Genomic DNA, 17,583 nt, shown 5'->3' with positions numbered 1-17,583 from the left:
CTTAAAAGCTATCACTGAAGTAAACACAGCAGCGGTTGGCTCAGTTTTCTGGAGTGGTGATTGTCCAAGCAGCTGTGCTTCCTAAAAGAATAACAAAGCATTTGCAATAGTCTTTAGTGCACATTGCCAGGGTGTGTGTGTGTGTGTATGTGTGTGCATGCTTATAAAGTGAATGTAAGCCACAGAAATTAGTATCTTTAACAAATGTTATTCCACAACCAAAACCATCTTCCAAGATATTTGTAAATTAAATGCAAGAATTCGGTCACACCTTTTCTGGAAGTGGAGGCCATTTTAGTCACACATCACTATAATAAAAGCATTCCTGCTGGTTTCATTGTTAAGGCTCCTCTGGCAGAGTGATTGTCAGGGGAGGTGGGGGGAACTGCTGATTGAAAAGCGCCCTTAGCATAGGCTGTAATCCAGCCATATTGCATGAGGAACAATACCTTTTCGGAGGGCTTGTCATCAAAATGCATGACATTCTTCCATGTCACTAGAGGACCTTCCTACTGCTATTGTCCCTCCCCTCAGCTCTTTTTCCCCCCTGCATAAAAATGGTTAATGTTGCAAATGTTTCTCAGTATTACAAGCCCCCAGCCTAAGCCATCCTTTGACAGAGATACACAAAATGGCAGAGCTGAATGCTACGCACAAACATGTGTCATAAACCCTAGCAGCCAATTCTCTAGAGGCAAAGCAAGTTTTGGAGAGTGCCAAGTAGTGCAGGGAAATTGTGTGTATCTCTCTCTGTGTGTGAGAGAGAGACAGAGACTGACTGCCTGCAACCTGTGTACTCTAATGCCTTCATCCCAATCTGCTTTCATCCATGCAAGCTTGCCAATATATTTATTTTATTTTATTTTATTTATTATTGAGTTTTTTATACTGCCCTACCCCCGAAGGGCTCTGGGCGGTGAACAACATAAGTCGCATATACAATAACCCTTAAATACATTAAAACAGTTTAAAACGCAGCGATCAGTAAAACAATGTCTGCAATAACCCTTATTAAAAACCTCCCCAAAGGGGGAAGAAAACGGGTCCCATAGATGGTGAGGGACCCAAAAGATAAAAAAAGAAGAGGAGGAGGAGGGAGCAGGGGGCCTTGCTAATTGACAGGTCCCTATGGGGCTGCCTATACATATTGACTACAGCAGTGTGGTTTAACAGACAGAGTGTTGGTCAAAGACCTCGGAGACCCAGATGCAGATTCCTTACTCTGGCATGAAGCTTGCTGAGTGACATTAGGCTTTGTTAGGGCACTCAGTCCCAAGTACCTCACAGTGATGTTCTCAGGATAGCATAAGTTTTGGCTAGCTGTTCTGTGTTGACCTGTTTAGAAAAATGTTATGTGCTTCCTCTCCAGAGGCCTGCTGAAGGTGGCTGACCTATAGTATAACTACAATAAAATCATAATAGCAGCAACATGAAAACAAAGCATAAAAACAAGCCACAAAAAACACACAACACAAAAACAAATATAATAATTTTAAAAATGGATCATCATAAACCTCAGAACATAAAAACAGTTTTAACATCTCAATTAGCAGCTTGGGTAAAAAGAAATGCTTTGGACTTTCCCATTAGGCAAACTCCTTTGATGTCACCAGCCACCATTGCAGAAGCCACTTGGCCACTGGTTCCAGCAAAAGGTGGCACCTCACCAGTGGTCTCCTCTGCACTGCCACCAGGAAGCAGCCACATGGGAAGAGATACTGGGTGGGTCCAACTTCACTCATTGTGACATCTGAATGATTCCAGGTTTCTGATGAAGGGAACTTTGACTCTCAAGAACTTGATGTCCTACTTACCAGGCAAGGGCGGTTCAGGTCCACCATTTCAGTCTAGCCCTGGCAACAGCTGACAGTGTGGCCTGTTTAAGAATACAGTCCTAAACACCATCCAAATTCAGCCCAAAACTTCCCAATCACAAGCAGGCAGTACGATCAAGAATGGGTCCAAGAAGCAGAGGCCAGGGCTGGTATAAGGTCAGTCAACAGGCCATCTGATTCAGAAGTGCCATTCCAAAGCAGGGTTATTCACCCACTAGCACACAGATACATTGGTCCCACACTAACCTTGGTCTTATAGCAAGCTTTAGTGCACAGTTTCTTTTCTAGGTGTAGTTGGGTGCACTCCGGTGGGCACTAGGAGTGACGGTTTCATTTTTCTCTGACAACTGAATCCCCAAATGTGCCTGTACAAATTAGAGCTTCCACCCCACGTGGGCAAATGCCAGGAGATTTTGAACTCAGTGCTTGTATAGAATGTAGTTTCAGGGGAAGTGATGTCACATCCTCTATGACGCTCGTCTAGGAATATCCTGAATTTCTATAAACTGATGAAATTCCTAGATCACAGAGGATGTGCTGTTATTTTAGGTAGTGCTGTAGGATCTGCAATCTCTATGGGTTGTACCACAGAGATTTGGGTAATTCTTAGAGCATTACGATCAACTCTTTCACTTTCCCCCCTTCCCCCTTCTTTTTAGATCATAGAGGGCAGACGATTGCTGCTTTCAAAGGGTAAATGGCAAGCTTTCTCCAAGTACCTCTGGAATGCCTGCTTCTCCCAGCTTTACAGACATCTCTAACCTGACCAATACAACAAAGTGGAAATTGATTGTGTTCTGGGCTTGCTGAAATTATCAGTAGGGTTGGGGAAAGGACATTGTCCTGCAGTCTCCACTTCTTGTTCTACCCTTGTAGAGAAGGTGCACAATTGCATAACAAAAATATCAAGACACTTTTTTGAAGTGCCCAAAGGACCCTGGTGTCTTTATGAGGACCCATGTGGTGTGTGTGTGTGTGTGTGTGTGTGTGTTAGTACTCCCGTAAACAAAAGGACAACATGAGCCCACAACAAGAAATGCCTGGTGATAACCAGTTCTTTTCATCTCTGTCTTCTTTACTTCTCTTTGAACCAACATTCTTTCAAACCAGACCATTGCCTTTGTCACGCTGCTTCACATGTGAACATTTTTCTATCTGCTTTGGCAGCATATTAGGATTCTTCTCATTCTGTTTTTTTTCAGTTCCATTGTTGCCAAGAAGATGAAAATGTTCTGAGTTCTTTTTATTCTTTATTTTATTCTTTTGGTCCATACTCTTTGTGAAACCCAGTGCTGAAATGCTGTTTGTAAATAAAAAGTAAAAAAGGAACTTTTTTTTGGAAGATATGTCATAACTAATATTAAACCATGTACATTTAATGTTTGTGACTTCATTTATCATTGGTAATGGTTAATGTGATGATTTTAATAGTGCGGCAACTGCATTCAATCTAGTTAGCAAGTAGTTTATGCAGCACAGATAAACCTAGAGATGGTGAATGGGACTGTAGACTAAATTGAATTTGGCCTCATTTGAAATGAATTCATCCTGCCTCACAATTTGAGCGCTACATTTGTTATTAGTATGTGGCACAAAGTCTAAATATTGAAATACTAAATGCTAAAAATTCTGCCCCCAACTATTTTTAGCCAATAAAACAAACAATTAAACCTGCTCCATAGAAGTCTGGGAGCTGAAGTTTACAGACAAAGCAGAAAATTCTCTGTTAAGACTCTCTTAGCACCATTGTCAAGGTCCCAGGATCTGCTGGAAAAGAAGTCGTGATCATACAACTAGTGTAGGCTTGTATGGAGACGTGTCTTGCATCTGCTAAGTTCAGCTGGTAAGAATCAAAAGATACCAAAATCATGTTTACATAATGCATCTGTGGACACGAAGAAACTGGGGAGGGGTTGTAAAGAGTTTGTTATGTAACAACACATGAACTTTAAAATATGATTCATCACCAAGCTAAATAAAGCACCAAGATGAATATTTTATCCAACAGAATTTATTGGATACTATCAGAGTTCCCACGAAATTGTGAAGGTGTGTGTTATGTAGCAACACTGTTTGTTGCTCTTCTCTCTGTGTGTGTGAGCGCATGGAAATTCTTGTCCCTTTGCTTCCGGGCCTGACAAACAATGGCCAGTCGGTGATCTTTTCCCTAGGCCGCTTCCGCACGGCCACGCTGGGGGTCGGGTCGGCGTATGTGATGCCAACCCAACCCAACCCCCCCGGGACCATTCGCACAAACGGTCCCGGTAACGACCGGGAAGACGGCGCTGTGCTGCACCGTCGCCCGATCGACTTACCGTCCCTGCGACTGTCCGGCACATCGCCGAGGCCAGGGGACACGCCCCCCTGCCCTGCGTGACCGCTCCGGAGTCACAGGGCAGGGGGGCGTGCCCCCAGGCCTTGGCGACGCGCTGGACGGTCGCAGGGACGGTAAGTCGATTGGGCAAGGGGGGGAGGGATGGCGCCTTCCAACCGCTGCCGTTCGCATGGCAGCGGTTAGAAGCCGCCTTTTTGCAAAAACCTCGCTCAGGGAGCGAGGTGGGAAAATGGCGGCTTCGTGCCGCTGGGGAGGAGCGAGGGTGGCGTGGCTGCGAAGCAGCTGCGTCCCCTCCCCCTGAGAACAGCTCCCTCGGGACAGCGTTTTTGCCGTCCCCAGGGCGCTGTAAAAGGCCTGTGCGGAAAGGGCCTGAGTGTGAGGTTTATTGGGTGCTGGCCGTGCAAATAGGTTTGAAATGAAGAACTAGATGGGATACAGTGACAGTTAAACCGTTTCCTTAGAAAACAGCCCCTACCTCTTTACTTGCATAGCTAGAGTTTCTATGTGTGTATAAATAATACAGAGAGAAAGAGAGAGATTGATTATTATAATGTCACAATTATAAAGGGGTTTTGATGACAACTTTAATATTAGCAAAATATGTTTTCATTGGCAGAAGTGAAGAAACTAAGGAAGGATTATTTAACATCCTGCTGCATTCAATACTTCTAACTAAATAAAAAATGAATCAGCAGAATTCTTTTACTAGAGGAATATTACAGCAAGTGGTTAAAATGCCCACCAACTTGTACAAGCACTCTCAAATGTATCAGGTCAGGGTCTGCTGGTAACCATAGCACGTACTGGGACTTCTGGAACATTTGGCACTGGGAGACGAAAATTTCACCTGACAATCAATACAAGCCAAGTGCTTAGTTGTTCCTTCTTGATTAAGCATCGTATTGATGTTGCACAACTGATTCTCCCTGTAAAAATCATCTCTGCTTCCAAGGCAATTTATTACTCAGCCTCGTGATATTTACTCATCTTTGAATTCCAAAGATTTAAAGTAGCTTTTTGAAATTAAACTCTATAAATGCCCTATCTTTATATTTTGGGTTCCATATGTTCCATGTATAAATTACTGGGAAGGTGTATTCATGGATCCCCCAGAATCACATCTGGTTTGCCCCTGAGAAAGTCAATTTTAAATTTAAAGCTGTCGTCTTTATAGTGGGATGGATGTGATCTAACGGAACTGTGTGTGGCTGGTAGCCAAAGCAACTGAAGGGAAACAGCACCTCTGACAACCACTGCCAGGAGGCAACATCAGGGCGAGCTCTCAGTCTCTCTATCCTATTGTTGGTCCTCCAGAGTGACTGGTTGGTGGAATTGCCTGTATCCTAGTTTCCTTCCACTGCTCAGAGTGGTGGCAGTAGAAAAAAATGGCTGTTGAGCCTATGGCATGATGTCACTTCTGGGAAAAATTTGGACATGATGTCACACCTCGGTAGGAATTGCCAGTACCTCTATGGCACAGGCGTCAAACTCACGGCCCTCCAGATGTTATGGACTACAGTTCCCATTATTGAAGATGGGAACTGTAGCCCATAACATTTGGAGGGCCGCAAGTTTGACACCTATGCTCTATGGTAAAACCATAAGGTTTTCAGCAATTCCTAGAGAGCCATGACATCACTTCTGCTTCCCCCCAACAGTAACATGAAGCTGTGGACAATGGTCACCTCCTATCTCTCCCCCAGTTGTCTGCTGCCATTACGTTGACTGAGGAGCCAAGATGCTGGGCAATTGCTCTGACCCAGCAGGGCTCTTCTTATGTGCTTTTATATGTAAGATATCCATCTTATGCAGTGCTTATTGAGCCATTTTTAAAAAAGAAAACCCTGAAGTATTAGGGTTTTTTTTATTTGCATAGATGTTCATTACCTCTCCACCCCAGTATTTGTTTTAAAAGTTGCAAAACTGCTCCAGGAACGGTAGGGTGGGCTGCTGTTATAACAGGTGTTTGCCAATATGCGTACCTTTTATTGTAAATTGTCAGGGCTAAGAGTTTTTCCCTCCAGAATTTGAGTCCTGATTGATGGCAGCGAGGATACTTCTAAAACACCCTCAATGTTCTACAACTGTTACGTCTGTTCCAGTGCTGTTCTTCATATTTTTCCACTGCTTCCTCTTTACAAAAGCATGAATATATATGCCTCTTATATGCCTTTTCTTTGATTTTGCCTAGCATTTTCAAATTTTAAACAGCTACAGTTGGGCCAAAAAGAGAGAGATAATTTTAATGATATTCTGTCTGTCTCATCCTTGAGTGCCAATAAGAACCTTAATTGTTGAAACCAAACTTTGCTGCCCAGATGGAAAATTCAGCAGGAGTAGAGAAGAGGGAAGATAAAAAATACAGTCTGATCCTTAAATAAACATACAAGATGGGACTTCGTTTCTCAACGAGTTGACTTTGTAAGCACCGCTGGCTGAACTAGAAAACTGAAGCTCAAATGTTATTGGAAGCCAGATCTTGCCAAAGATAACCCCAAACCTTTCCTCTAGGTAGAACCACTAAGATAAAACAAGTAAATACACATTTAGGTGTTAATGTGCAGTTTTTGTTAGGACTTGACAATTAGATCAGCAAAATCTACTTGACAGCTTGGCTGATGCAATCCTCCACCTTTCACCTAGGCCGCTTCCGCACGGCCCATTTATGACGACGTCTGGCTTTCGTGCTGCTTCCCAGGTCGCCCGTTCAGATATGCCCGCTAAGCGTAACGCAGCAGCGGGCGCATTCGACCCTTCTCTTCCTCCTCCTTGCGGGCGGCTGTTTCTAAACAACAACCCTTTAAAGGGTTGTTGTTAGAGGAGCGCCTCCCGCGGCGCAGTGCGAATCACCGGCCGGAAGACGCTTGTCTCCTTCGTTTCGCGGTGTCATCGGTAACTTCAGCCAGGTGCCAGAGTTCTCGCCACACTGTCCTCCCACCCTCCAGGGCCTGAGGCAGCGCGGGCGGGCTGCACGCCTGCCAAGAGGCAACGAGGGAGGACACCGCGGAGGGTGGAGCGCAGAGGCGGCTCCACGCGAGCCGCCTCGCCGTGGCTCTCCGCCTCCCCTTCGCTTCGCGTATGAAGCAGGCTCCGTTTCCCACGCCGCAGAACTCCTGCCGGCGTGGGGCCCTGGCTGTGCAGAAACGGCCCTAGTTTCAGGTGGGTGATGCAACCATGGCTAACATCTAGTGTGATAGCATCACTACTTCCCTGATTGGTTGTATATCTGTATATATGTGCACAGAACAGTTTGCTCTGTGCGTGCTTTGGTCATCCAGTTGCTGCACTGCACTCTGTCAGACTGTTTTGTGATTTTGGAAACAAGGAATAAAACACTTCTTTGAAGTGTACAATGCCTGGGTTCCTGCATTTTCTTTTCCTTAACTGCTTCTGCTGTTACCACGACCGCTGCTGAGTGGATCCTTCTCAGTTTTGAAGAAGGGAAGGTAGAGGGTGGAGTTTATGGCTTCTCATCCCTACTGAACCTCTTCCTGTCTCTAGGCTTCACTCCCAAATCTCCAGGAATTTCCAAATCTGGAGTTGCCAAAACAATTCCCTAAACAGATGGCCAGGTCCTATAATTGTGTATTCTGTTATGTATAATTATGTGTTCTCTTGAGTTGAACAGCGTTGTCTTATGGCATAAGAACAACAGCTTATATTTCCTCAGCTGTAGTATGTGAAGATGGCAGGCAGTTCACTGCATGGTGCTTTAGAAGATTCATACTCCGCCTTTCTCTCCTGTATGGAGACTCAAGGTGGCTTACAAGCTCCTTTCCCTTCCTCTCCCCACAACAGACCCCTTGTGAGGTGGGTGGGGCTGAGAGAGTTTCGAAGAACTGACCAGCCCAAGGTCACCCAGCAGGAATGTAAGAGTATGGAAACACATCTGGTTCACCAGATAAGCCCCTGCCACTCAGGTGGAGGAGTGGGGAATCAAACCCAGTTCTCCAGATTAGAATCCACCTGCTCTTAACCATAACACCACAGGCTTTCGTGCTCATGCACTTCCTTAGTGCTCATACACCTCCACATGTATATGCACTACTAGCAAAATGCACTGAACTCCCTTCCAGCCCAAAGATTTCCCTTCTTAAGACTCTGGGGAACAAGCAATACACTGAAGAATGACAATGTGCTGGAGAAACACGTTGGCAACATTTCAACAACGCGTTCCCCCTCAAAAGTCCAAAACAGAAGCAGTGATTGACCGAGGCGGGGACCTTAAATAGACACCATTGCTGTTAAGTAAGAACAGATGAAGGGAACGTGTAGAATATGGAGGTCACAATGCACTCAAAAAGATTCTAAATAAGGAATTCCAAATAAATCTTATCCTTCATCTTCAGGTTGCCACCCTGCTAATTGTTCCCTTTTTTAGGGTTTCCCGGCAGGCAAGAACTACAGCCCGAGCCTTTTCCATTGTAGGTCCCACTCTGTCATCTGAGAAGGTGACAGAGGCATCTCTAGTAATTTTTAGGAGGTTCTGCAGGGTCATACTATTTGCCATGCGGGGTGGTGGGTTGGGGTAAGGCGGCATGGTATAGCCCAATCTGGTCAGGTCTCAGAAGCTAATCAGGGCTGGTTCTTGGAAGGGAGGCTACCAAAGAAGACCTCTAAGATAGACTGACCAGATGTCTCGCTTTTGGCGGGACAGTCCTGCCTTAAAACATTTTGTCCCAAGTCCTGTGGGTTTTTTGAAGTGTCCCGATTTTTGGAAGGCTGCCGCACTGCCTTCTTCCGCCAAGTGGTAGTTCCTCCACGACGTAGCCACAGGAGCACTGCCTTCCACATTCCGCTTCCCGCCCTGTAACAGGATGGAAATGGGAGCCTCCCAGAAGACAGTGTGTGTTCCCAAGGTCAAGACGCGCAATGCTTCTGCACTCCACCTGCCCATCCTGGTTAACAAAGGTGACCATCTGGTCACCTTACTCTAAGAGGAAGGCTCTGGTAAAATACCTCTGCTTCTCACATATCTTGAAAGTCCCTTGCTGGGGCTTCCATAAGTTAGCTGTGACTTGACATCAATTTACACACTGTGGGCATGTTTCAGGAGGGAGGGGTTTGGATGGGCTTGCTTTGTACACTTTAAATTTGTTATTCATAAGCTGCCTTGAGCTACGAGGAAAGGAGGGAAATAAATATTTAAGCAACTAAATAAATAACTATTACCAAAACTGGATTCAGTGGTGTATATATCAAGAGCTGACTGCTGAGTTTCCAAGAGGTTTTTGTATTTTGTGTTGCACAGTTTCCCTTTCAGTGTTACCAACAGGAGGGAAACTGCGTCTGACGCTCTGAGGGTGACAGATTTCAGCCCCATGGGTATACTCTTTTCAACATAAAGATGACAGGAGATTTGAGAATTCATCCACCATTTCCTGGACTGTCTTTGTTCTAGAATGCTCAGCTTGGGTCCTGGTGCCTACCTAGTTCTGTCCCCAAGGCACTAGGGCCCAAACGGAGCATTCTAGAAAAAGATGGTTCAGGAAATGGGGGATGAATTTACAAATCTCCTGTCATCTTTATGTTTAAAAAGGTATAGTCTTCATTAATGCTTCCAAATTTGAACAAACCAGTCCTAAAGTGCAATATTAAATGCTTTTACAAGCAATGCATTCAGGAAGGCATGTAAAGTGGTTTTAATTCAGAGGATGAAGTTTGAAGAGTTTTGACAAATATGGCTGCTTTTTAACCTGTTGCTGTTTGCTCTTGTACATGATTTGTGTATCTGTGTGCCTGTCTTTTCAGCATGTTGTTGCTTTATTTGCTGCCTTCAGCTTAAGTAGTTCAGTCCAGATATTTGCAACTTACAGTGTCAGTAAGGAACATGATGTGGGACTAATTTTCTGAAACTGACTCAGGCTCATTCCGCACATGCAGAATAATGCACTTTCAAACTGCTTTCAGGGCTCTTTGAAGCTGTGCGGAACACCAAAATCCACTTGCAAACAGTTGTGAAAATGGTTTGAAAAAACATTATTTTGCGTGTGTGGAAGGGGCCTCTATGAGGTGGTTTTTTTGTTGTTAAAAAATCACAGTAGGCAATATTCCCTGTAAGCTGTGCAGCCACCATGATGATGCCATGCAGATAAGGGGCCATCCAGCAGGGAAACGCCGGTGTAGCGCTGGGGTGGGGTGCACGGCGTAACTGGGCGGTGTGCTGGCAGGCGTTCCGGGTGCGGTGGGTTTTGCCGTGGGCACACACGCGTGCGGGCGCAGTTCCCGGCTCGCCCAGTGCTGTGGGGAACTCTCCCAGGTGGCTCCACACAGTTCCACAGAGCATCTGGGTAGTTCCACGGGGAGGCGTATCTAGGAAAATGTAGCCCATTTGAGCCCTCCTCCCACCATGGGCAGCCTCTAACAATTTGACCAAACAACTTTTTTTGCACCAGGTCTTGAAGTCAGTGTATGGACCCGGGGTGGGGGAGGAGGAGGGGTGTTGGGCACAATTTCCCACCCCTCACGTGACTAAATGCCCGTAGCCTGGATATATTTGACCCCATATGACCCCCTGGGTCAGTGGTGGCAAACCTTTGGCACTCCAGATGTTATGGACTACAATTCCCATCAGCCCCTACAATTGGCCATGCTGGCAGGGGCTGATGGGAATTGTAGTCCATAACATCTGGAGTGCCAAAGGTTCGCCACCACGGCCCTGGGTGGTACGCCCTTGGTTCCACACAGCATTGGGGTACGATTAGAAGGATGGTTGATAGTGGGATACAGACAGCTTTGAATATGGATTAAATAATTCATGGTCTTCATCAGCTATTAGCAATGACTGTTAAATGGAGCTTCCATGCTCAGAAGTAGTAGTGTCTGAATGTTAGATGCAAAGGTCTGAACATGGTTTCTGTCTGCCTGGTGCATCCCTGTAACCAACCCCAACCACTTTTTTACTTCATTTGCACTCCAGTTATTAAGCTTTTTGTAAAAATGAAAACACACACACAAACAAAAGAAAACAAAACAAAATATTCCTATCCAGAAATAGTTACACATGTATCACAATGTCACAGTATTTGCATTTCTAAAGAGAGGTTATGAACACGTTGCTTAATGCAGAAATATCCCATCATGAGATATTTTGTACGTAATATAATAGGATTGATTTCAAACCCATTAAAATATATTATCCGTGTTTATATAATTAAATGCCGAGTGATTGTGGCGAGAACGTTTCTGTACATAAATTCATTGGTATCCACCAGAACCCTGAGTCCCAAGAAAATCTGCAACCTTCTCCTGCTGAGTTGGCCACCCCCTGGGGAAGGAAGCTTGAAGACAGGCATGCTCCACTGCTTCCTCCAGCATCCCTCCCAGCTGGAAGTGAGAGGTCACTCCAGAGGCCTCAGATATATCAACATAAGTTCCTTGTAAAAAAAATAAATGCATGCATTTAGTGCTGATAGTTGTGGGAGGAATGATTTTACCTTTCCACCATAAGCAGAAAAACTTCTGAAATTAAAGAAGGGTGGGTTTAAATCTCTCTCTCTCTCCCTCTCCCTCTCTCTCCCGTGTGTGTGTGTGTGTGTGTGTGTGTGTGTGTGTGTGTGTGTGTGTGTGTGTGTGTGTGTGTGTGTGAGAGAGAGTGAAGGACTGTCAAATCACTTTTCTGACTCATGGTGACCCTACGAATCAATGTCCTCCAAAATGTCATATCATAAACAACCTTACATGGATTTTGCAGACTGAGGCTTCCTTTATAGAGTCAATCCATTCTTTGGGTGCTGTGTGGTTTCTGGGCTGTATGGCCGTGTTCTAGCAGCATTCTCTCCTGACTTTTTGCCTGCATCTGTGGCTGGCATCTTCAGAGGATCTGATGTTGGGAAAGCAAGTGGAGTATATATATCTATTGGAGTGTCCAGGATGGGTGAAGAAACATTGTCTGTGAGTAACAAAGAAGGCAACCAGGTCAATAGTTGAGGGCATCTGAATAAAAGTGTGAGTAACAATGAAGTCTATAGCATGGGAGTAACCATGGAGATAGCAAGGTCACTGGTGGGAGCATCTGAATAGAAGTATCCTGGCCTTTGTTTCCTTTGTCTATAGTCACCCATTCCTTGTTGGATCTTACCCTTTTGATGCTGCCTTCAGCTTTTCCTAGCATTATTGTCTTTTCCAGTGATTCTTGTTTTCTCATAATGGGCTAAAATTGCCTCATTTTACTAATTTTAGCTTCTAGGGACAGTTCAGGCTTCATTTGACCTGGAACCCACTGATTTGTATTTTTGGCAGCCCATGGTATCCGTAAAGCTTCAGGTATAAGGAAGTTTCTTAGAAGTTCCAGAATGTCCTGAGTTAGAAGCTGAACAGAAAGGCTTCTGGATCACACCCTTTCTGTTCCCCATACCTTTGGGATGTTTGCTTAGGTCTTCTGGAAGTAAGCCTTGTGTAGCAGGAATGTGTATTTTTTTTATAACACCACACATCTCATCCCCTGTCCTAAAAATGTCCACCCATCAACTACTCCTGAAAATCTAAGCTAAGGAAGGAAGGGGGCACATTAGAGCCCAATCTTCTCAGATGGTGGAAGCGAAGCAGGGTCTGTACTTGGATGGGAGACCAACCATCAGACGTGTACTGCCCAGAGGGACATGTGACCCCATTTAATCATGTGGGGGGCACAAGATCACGCCATTAATTCCCCTCCTTTAAGCTCCAGCCGCCTCCCTCCCCAGAAGGAGAGGGACCAGGTCCTTGCTTCCCCTCCTAATGCCCCCTCCCATCCCAGCAGCTGCTCAGGCGGGCAGGAACCGGCGGCGTAGCTCTAAAGCTCCTGGCCATAACGTGGGATGGGGACAGGTCCGGTGGAGCTCTGCCCTCCTTGGCTGTGGGATCCTCAAGTACTTCCCATGCTTGCAGGCTGCCTCGCCAAGCTGCCGCCTGGCAGTGTGGACTGCCCCAGGCTTGGTCTGGCCCGGTGGTCCCTTCCCAAAGCGCGTGGCCACTCCTCCCATGCCGTTGCCTCCCCCCCACTCACTTGGTGGTTGGAGTTCGGGCCTCCTCCAGTTTCATATTGTAAATCCTATCTAGGGAGGGCAGGAGGCAATAAGTGGGGCTGGGCAGGGCGGCACGGAGGGGAGGGGGCGGAAAACTCTGGTCTTGCCCCCGGCGCCATTTTCTGCCATTGCTCTTCCACCAGTGAAAGCTGTAAAAAGGAAGACTGGCAAACCACGTCTGTTTTTCAGTAGGCTTGAAAACCTGTTGCTGCTGTTGTGGTAAAGCGGTTGTGACTTGGTCGCGCACGCAAATGCAATTTCAAGTTGAAGGATGTTGCTATCCTGGCCATCCTCTAGGTGGAGCACTCAGTTCTCTCAAGATTACAACTAATGTCCAGACTACACAGACAGTTCCTCTAAAGGAAATGGCAGCTGTGAAAGGTGGAGTCAGTAATATACCATAGAGGAACATAAGATTTAGGAGAAACATAAGATCTAGTGACAGCACATCCCTGCTGAATCCCCCCCCCCCCCCAAAAAAATCTCCATCTCCATCAATTTCCCCAATTTAAATCAATAACCCAAGTTGCTGCCTATTGGAATTCTCTGTTGCATGAAGTTTCGGGACAAAGCCAGATTCACATAGTTGAAAGTTTGTTTGTTTACATGGGGAGGAGCATTTAAACCATTCATCGCCACACCTATATCCTTCAAAGGGACAGCCTACTAAATTCTTTATTCTGCTCGCAGGTAGGATTTACCCCCCACTGCTGGCATCTTAGGGCTGCAGCTTTTCAATTAATTCCTAGCTTTTAAAGTTAAATAATGTTAGAATGTTGTGGGTTTCTGGGTTGTGCGGCCCAGTAGTATTTTCTCTTGATGTTTCACTGCATAGGATGCCAGCCCCAGATGCAAGTGAAAAGTCAGGAGAAAATACTACTGGAACAGGGCCATACAAACCGGAAAACCCACAACATTCTAGTGCAGGGGTCTGCAACCTGCGGCTCCAGAGCCACATGCGGCTCTTTCAGCCTTATACTGCGGCTCCGCCTGGCCTGTAGGTCAGAGGGTAGGGTGGGCGTGCCTCCAGCCCTCCAGAGCAGCACTGGAAGGAAAGGTGAGTGGAGGGGCTGAACCGGAGGCGGCTCTGTGCGTGAAGGCACCGCTACGTTGGGCAGATGGGGTTTCCCTGCCTAGCGCCACTGCCTCCAGCAGTGAGAGAGGTGGCGGCATCAGGCAGGTTGCAGCCACTGTCCCCCCTATGCCCCATGGCTCTGTCAGGCAAAGGGGGGGGGTCCCTGCCTGGCGCCTCTGCCTCCCGCAGCATGAGAGGCGGCAGCAATGGGCAGGTCGCAGCCGCCATCCCCCCCTCTGCTCCATGGAGCAGGCAGCTGCTGCTCCATCAGGCAGAGGGGGTTTCCCCTGTTCGGCTGCCTGGCCTCCCAGCTGGGAAGGAAAGGTGGGAGTGGAGGGGCTGGAACCGGAGGCTGGTTCAGTGGGAGCCGCTGCCTCTGGTTCGGCAGATCTTTGGGGTCGTGGAAAAAGGGTCCAAATGGCTCTTTGGGTGGCAAATCACTAGAACACCCCTGTTCTAGTGATTCTGGCCATAAAAGCATTAGATAATAGGAGCATACCCAGGTAGCAAGAAACAAGCCTGCAGCTGCTTATTCTCCAGGCTCGGAGCTATTAAAAATTATTCTTCTATCCAGAGACATGGCTAATTAAGAAGGCAGAACAGCCACCTTATAGTGACTCCGGTAAGCAGGCGGCTGTCTTGAAAGAAGAATAAAGGGGGGGGGGGGGAGAGAGAGAGAGAGAGAGAGAGAGAGAGAGAGAGAGAGAGAGAGATAGAAAGTGGGATACCTTGTAGTTCACCTCTTGGCCACTAGGGGTATCTTTGTACCATTTTTCATCTCGCCGCTATTTGGAGTTGAAACCTATAATAGGGGAAAACCAAGGTTCTCGGCATTTTTTTTTCTTTTAGTGAGCAGTGCATCTAGGATAAAAAAAGATTTTTTTTTTCAAACTACACGCATACACAGATACGACCTCCTCTCCAGCCTCCGCGCGCCGTGGAAATCCCACCACCGGACGCCCAGCAAACGGGATTCATCTGGAGGGCAATTTCAAATCGAGATAAATCTATTGGATTTAGAGGGATTATCTGATTGCAGCTGAAAAAGAAGGACCGCTTGATCATTTCTAGTTCTCGCCTGATGGTCGGATTTAAATGGAGGCGGCGGCGGCGGCGGCTCGGGGCTGAGGCTGCTGAATTCCGGATGGGATTTTTTTTTTCGCAGTCTTGAGAAGACGAGCAGGGCGAGAAAAAATTATATAAATCGATACAATTCGGAAGTGTCCAGCGGATGATTTAAGAAGCTCGAGTGTTACAGCTGCTTTTTTTGGGGGGGGGGGGAAGGATAACGCCTGGAATCCGGCGAATTTCGGCTTTAGCGGTGATCTTGCCTTTATTTTTTTTTAAAGCAGAGTCGTTGTGAACTGGTAAATACTTTGATTTTTCTCTGTTTTCAACCCCCCCCCCCCCGTTTATTTCTTTTGCAATAGTGCCATGGACAGAAAGAGTCACTCGTTGCATTACAGGCAAGGAAGGATCTGGGAAAGGGGGTGGGGGGTTGTTCCTGCTTTCTTTTAGAACGGGAGGGGGAATTTGATAGTTTTAAGATCAAGGGCGGTGTGTATGCGGGGTTAAAACAGGATAGGGATTCTCTCTTGATCGGAAATGGGGTGCATTAAACTGTCCCACCGCCGGTCCTTGCTTGTGACTTGCAAAACATTGGCCCTGCGTGTGCGGAGATGAGAGCGGAGGGCGACCGGGAAAGGGGGGGGGGATGTTAAGGGAGACCCCCAGCTCTCCCGCAACTTTGCGTGGCGGAGAGAGACGGAGACACCCGATTTTCCTCTCCCTCCCCCGCAAACTGCCTTCTTCTGTGTTTGAAATTGACTAGAAAGGGGGGGGGGGCATTGGGTTGGCTTGACCGGGTTCTGTTGCTGCCTGAGAAAGCCTGACAGGCGCTGGTTGGGGGGGGGGGGTATTAGGAAGGAGAAGAGAGTCTGGCAGCTTAATGGATGGTCACCACTTTAAATTGGGGAGGGGGGGTCGAGGGAAAAGGCAGCCCAGCTGGATCTGCGCCCGGGGGGGGGGGGGACGACGACAACCGGGCAGCTGGTGCTGCTGCGGCGCCGGCCTTTCCGTGCCTGGCTCTCCGTGGCGCAGAGGCAGCTAACTTTTCTGCCAGCAAACCCCTGACCGCAGCCGGGCGCGCGGGGGGGGGGGGGAGCTCTTCCCTAAAAATACCCGGCGTTAGAAGGCGCGCCTGTAGGGGCATGCATGCGTGCATGTATCCATCCATCCACTCCAGCATGGATGCACGCGCCGCCGCCGTTTGGGATCCCTCCGTGGGATGGGGCGGGGTCCTCCACGCAGTCGGGGGAGGGGCGCGGCAGTTTTGGCCGCCGACCCCAAGCGCAATTGGAGGCTTCTTTCTCCCCCCCCCCCCCCCCAATGAATGGTTGCCAGTCGCTTCTGTGGTAGCAAAGTAAAAGGCTGTAGTTGGGAGCAGGGCTGGTGCACGCATCTCTGCGCCCCAAGGCGCGCTGCCCCTTCCTTGGCCCGGATTGCCCCGGCTAGCGATCACCGGCTCCGCCCCTCTCCGGGGCCCCGCCCCTTCATCTGCATAGGCCGGGTCCTGGGAATCTTTTCCTTGGTCATGGTGAAATACCGGGTGGTGGCTTTTCTATCCAGGGGGAAAGATTGAATTCCCCACCCCCTTCTCTGGGCACGTTGGCTGTCGAACGCCAGAGGTGTCTCCTTGATGCCTCAGCCCAATGCCTTGCAATGCTCCGTGGGGAGGGGAGGAATACCACAGCATTTGGTGCCAATGTATTGGACAGATGATGGGCTGGGATGCTCTTTGGTACAGACCAGTGAAATAGCTCAGATGTTATATGCACATGGGGGAGAACACAACACTTCCCTCTTCTTTGTAGAATAATTAGGAAGGGGAAATGGACAGAGGCTTCTAAGGAATGTACCAACAGGTCAAGAAGACCCCAAGGAATGCCTTTTAAATTTTTCCAGTTTTGAGGCATAGGAATTCTGGGGCCGGCTGCTGAAATCCTAATTATGGTGATGAATCCATCCCTTTGGTCTCTATGCCTGTAAGACAAGACTGGCCTAAAAGTCATGAGGTTAAAATGGTTTCGCAGTCTGTTGGTCTGAAAAAAGGGTTCCTTGCAAAATCATTTAAAAAGAACGGATATCTCAGTCATGTGCTTATCAAAGGGGGGAATCTAAGACTGGAACTGCGCGCTTACATGGAAACGTGTTCCTTTGAATGTACTGCTGAGTAAATATAAATAGGATTGGGCTGTAAAGCTGTAATTTTATGGACACTTGCTTGGGAGCAAGTCCATTTTAAATCTCTAGCAGTTACTTCTGAGTAAGAAG

General features: G+C 47.3%; 1 protein-coding gene across 5 annotated transcripts in view; it reads left to right on the top strand.

The window, feature by feature from the left end:
• The window catches only part of NLGN1 (neuroligin 1), a 759,716-nt gene that overhangs the window by 137,259 nt on the left and 604,874 nt on the right, over positions 1 to 17,583 (top strand). For 4 of the 5 annotated variants that reach the window (XM_048506066.1, XM_048506065.1, XM_048506064.1 and 1 more), the window contains exon 1: positions 15,046 to 15,617. The exons of the other annotated variant lie outside the window; for it this stretch is intronic. The gene's annotated coding sequence lies outside the window, so the exon portion shown is untranslated. Of the gene's footprint in view, positions 1 to 15,045; positions 15,618 to 17,583 lie in introns of those variants that run through there. 5 annotated transcript variants of the gene reach the window in all.

This window comes from Sphaerodactylus townsendi, linkage group LG08, assembly GCF_021028975.2.
Source record: "Sphaerodactylus townsendi isolate TG3544 linkage group LG08, MPM_Stown_v2.3, whole genome shotgun sequence".
Taxonomy (NCBI): Eukaryota; Metazoa; Chordata; class Lepidosauria; order Squamata; family Sphaerodactylidae; genus Sphaerodactylus; species Sphaerodactylus townsendi.
Note: the sequence above shows the minus strand (reverse complement) of the source record. Positions and strands in the feature narration are given on the sequence as shown.